This window comes from Corvus brachyrhynchos, unplaced genomic scaffold, assembly GCF_000691975.1.
Source record: "Corvus brachyrhynchos isolate BGI_N302 unplaced genomic scaffold, ASM69197v1 scaffold33, whole genome shotgun sequence".
In the NCBI taxonomy this organism is placed as follows: domain Eukaryota; kingdom Metazoa; phylum Chordata; class Aves; order Passeriformes; family Corvidae; genus Corvus; species Corvus brachyrhynchos.
The window spans coordinates 107,386-111,379 of NW_008237254.1; the positions used below are offsets into that span (position 1 = coordinate 107,386).

Genomic DNA, 3,994 nt, shown 5'->3' on the forward strand with positions numbered 1-3,994 from the left:
AGCTGTTACCTGTCTGCGCCTGAAACACCTTTTCTGTTCACTTTCCAGGCAAAGTTGCCATCCCGAGTTACTTGGTGCTGCAAGTTATATACATCACCTTGTGACACTTCTTAAGCCTTAGAAGTCGACTCCCTCTTTAGAATCATGAAATATCTCGGATTGGAAGTGATCTGTAAGGATCGTTGAGTCCAACTCCAAGCTTCCCTCAGGACTACTCAAAACTACAGCTACAAGCCTTCATGGGACTTTTTTTAAATGGATGTATCTGGATGAAGGGGCAAGTGTAATGATATTTTTCTTGATACTTCTTGAGCTGCTGCAAATTCGTCTTTTTCTGAAATCCCTGGTATAAATGACAATAGGATAGTCAGTCCTTCATCCCTGTTGTGTGAATGGTGTCAGGTTGGATTCCCTGAAAAGTGCATTTGCATGTTCCCTAGTTTGAGCTAGTGTAATAATACATATTGTGAGAACGGTGACAGGGGGAGACGTTCCAGGCAGATGTGTACCTGACTAGGAGCTCAGGTATTCAGGCTGGGTTTGTCACTGGTTTGCATGGCATTGGGCAAGTAATTTGAGCAAGGTTATTCCTTCTCCATCAGTAAAATAAGAAGCTACTTCACAGATGCGTCAGAGAATCAATTAGGGGTTTTTACAACATTTGAAAGCTGCTAAACATTAATGCTTATTAGGGTGAAAAGCCACATAAAATGTGACACAGTATTTCAGTTATTAAAAGAGAAGGTATTGCTTGGACAGGAGATACAAATACCACCAAACCTTCCCTTTCACTCCTTATTTCCTGCTTCTCTCTTCTACCTGAGCTTTTCCAAAGTGTTATCCTATTTCAGAAATTAATAGCAGCAGAGGAATTTTCAGTCTTTCTGTCATAGGACAGAGTGATAAGAAAGCAGCTGTCCTGTAATGAAGAACCTGGAATGCTCCAGCTATTCCAGTTCTTCCTCTTGTACTCTTACACATATAAAATAAACAGTTACAGAGAGTGCTGTTTCTTCCTACCTCCATAGCTGTCGTGCTACATGTATTGCTGAAGAGGTGGAAAGGTGGGCAGAATTTGGATAAGAACTTGAATATTGATATTTTTATTTCCTGTGACTTAAATTCTCTACTTTCATCATGTTTATATTTTGTTTTTATTGAATACAGCTGATTCTGTTCAGAGACTGATCATCATAAGGCAGTCATTAAACAGCCATCATCACTGCTTTCATATTTAATTTTGGGTCTATGTTGTCCGTTTTTCCATACTCATGGTACAAAATAGAAGCTTTTGTTTGTATTGACCATTTTGTTTGTATTGAATCACTGGACAGAGATTAGATCAGCAATGCTAAGCAGCTTTTTAAATATTTCCCTTCATTTTATGAGTTCAACTGTTTTCAAGTGGTATTTTTGGTTAATGAATTTTTTATTATTATTGATTCTTGAGAAAATTTTTGTTACATGAGAAATTATCACTCTCAAACTCCAAACTCTTCCATGACCTTTTGTCCCTACTGATTTTGCTCCTGCATGGTTTGATATCTTTTCAAACAAATGTTTAAGCTGGAGATGAGTTAAGCACAAATAAAAGACTATACTTAAAGAAATTTTATTTTATCTTGAGAGTCAGTATGTTTATGAATTTGAAATTCATTAAAAAATTACTGCTGGATCAGTACCTTTATTTTTGTCTTTTAAGCAGTTGGAAAAGTATATGGTCTTGCACAGCCCTGGGTTGGTACTAACTTAGAGTTGTTAGGGTTGTGTTTTAATTTACAAACCAACCAAATTCAAGATCTAATCTAGAGACTGGATGAAACTGGTCAGTAAAGTGGAACCCAAACTGCAAGTCATGGATCTGGCATTCAAGAGGCAGATACTGTTAGTTGCCAGCCACAATCTTTAAGTATGTTGGAGATTAAAAGAAAGAAAAACAAGAAAGATATAAATTTCAGTCACAGAGGTGGCGGCATATTATCTTAGCACACAAGAGGCAAGTAGAAGTACACTGAAGAATATTTATTTTATTTATTTTGAGACACTGTGATTCTTTTCATATGTGATTTTCACAGATGTCTTTGTCCTTATCAGTGTCCTCTCTGACAAATTTGCTGTCTTTTTTAGTATATAATAGTTAGTTAAGCAGCATTTTTCCTCTTCTATGAGAGTTAAAGTTTATATGCTGATGCTGGTTTCAGCTGAGGTAGAGTTAATTTTCTTCATGGTGGCTGATATGAGGCTGTGTTTTGGATTTGTGCTGAACACAGGGTTAATAATATAGAGATGTTTTTGTTATTGCTGATCAGGACTTGCACACAGCCAAGGCCTTTTCTGCTTTTCATGCACTTGCCATGCTGGGAAGGGTGTTTGGGGTACATGGGGGACTGGGAGGAGACACAGCCAGGACACCAACTGACAAAAGGGATATTCCAGACTGTGTGACATCATGCTCACTATATAAAGTAGAGGTAAGAAAGAGGAAGAAGGAGAGCATTTGGAGTGATGGCGTATTTTTTCCCAAGTCACTATTACACGTGATGGGGCCCTCTCTCCTGGAGATGGCTGAAAAACTGCCTTCCCTTGGGAAGCAGTGGATTAATTCCTTGTTTTGCTTGTGTGCATGGTTTTTGCTTTCCTTGTTGAACTGTCTATATCTCAGCCCATGAGTTTTCTGGCTTTTACCCTTCCGATTCTCTTCCCAGTCCTACTGGTGAGGCAGTGAGCGAGCAGCTGCCTGGAGCTTGGCTGCTGGCTGGGTTTTCAAACCGTGACACCCTGTCAACCCAACACCCCTTTAACTTCAGTAGCATACAAAAAAAGTGCTATGTGATTGCTCTGTCAGTCTTTCTTAATGGCTGTGATCCTTTTATTAAAATTCTATATTATTGTCTGTTAAATGCAAGAGAAACTGTACTATTGATACTTACCTATGTTTATAATTTAGGCCTTCATAAAAAGCATGTTTGGATTCTCCCCTGAGCCTGTATATACTGTCTCCATGTACAGATGCACTGAACAATTATGTTACTTTTTAAGCAACACTAAAATGATCCTCATTTTTGGAAGCTGATTCGTTAGTTATTGAGTTTTTTCCATAAGAAGAAATGAAAAACTGAGTTGCAAAGGACAACTTCCTGTTTTTCAGTTTTAAATGTGAAAATATTTGCATGTAGTAATTTCCCTGCTTAGTTAATTACATCTAACTTCCATAAGGGTTCTCAGTAATGATAGAGCTTAGGTTTCTGAAGCATATCTCTGGCTGTTGATGGACAAAAGTTACATGTTGACAAACATCTTTGTATTTTTGCAGCTGCTTAGGTATCCTTTGGATGTTTATATAGGTGCTCAGGAAAGGAAAAAGGCATGATAAGAATGAACAAACAGGAAAATATAACTACACTCTTAATACCTACAGAACTTCCTCTGAGACTGGTGATGTAACCTGCGTAGGATAAACACAGCTGTTGCATAGAGGACTATCTTCCATTTCAAATTTGGGTAATTTTTGGTGCTGTTTACTCTGCAGTTTTTAAATAGTTTAATAACACCATTGAGGAATACATAATTCTCACTCATTTCAATAAAATAATTTCTCAGTTTGTGGTTATTAGTTCCAATGGCTTAAAATAAAACATCTACTTATATCTTCTATTTAAATAAAGAATATTTCTGTCAGACATAGCTATATGTATAACCTATAAAAATCAACAAAAATCTTTAATGCATATATTACTCAGGAGGCTCATATTCTGCATTGATGGTAGAAATTGATATCCTGCTTCATAGAACAATCAAAGGGTAAAGTTCCAGATGTAGCTGTAATACAATGTAGTGTAATATGTTAGCTATATATTGGTCTTTTCAAGGAATGTTTATATAATGAAGCTAATAATAATAGTGGAAGCTATGTTGAATTTTAAAATTTCATGTAAGTTTCCAGTTACCTGGCAATTCTTTTTTACCTACATTTTTAAATTAACATCTTCATGAA

General features: G+C 36.6%; 1 long non-coding RNA gene across 1 annotated transcript in view; it reads left to right on the forward strand.

The window, feature by feature from the left end:
* Positions 1-1,681, forward strand: part of LOC108445740 — a 3,672-nt gene extending 1,991 nt beyond the window's left edge. Inside the window, exon 2 of the long non-coding RNA XR_001860697.1 lies at positions 49-1,681. This is a non-coding gene — a long non-coding RNA (uncharacterized LOC108445740). The remainder of the gene's footprint in view (positions 1-48) is intronic.
* The last annotated feature ends 2,313 nt before the right edge of the window (positions 1,682-3,994 follow it).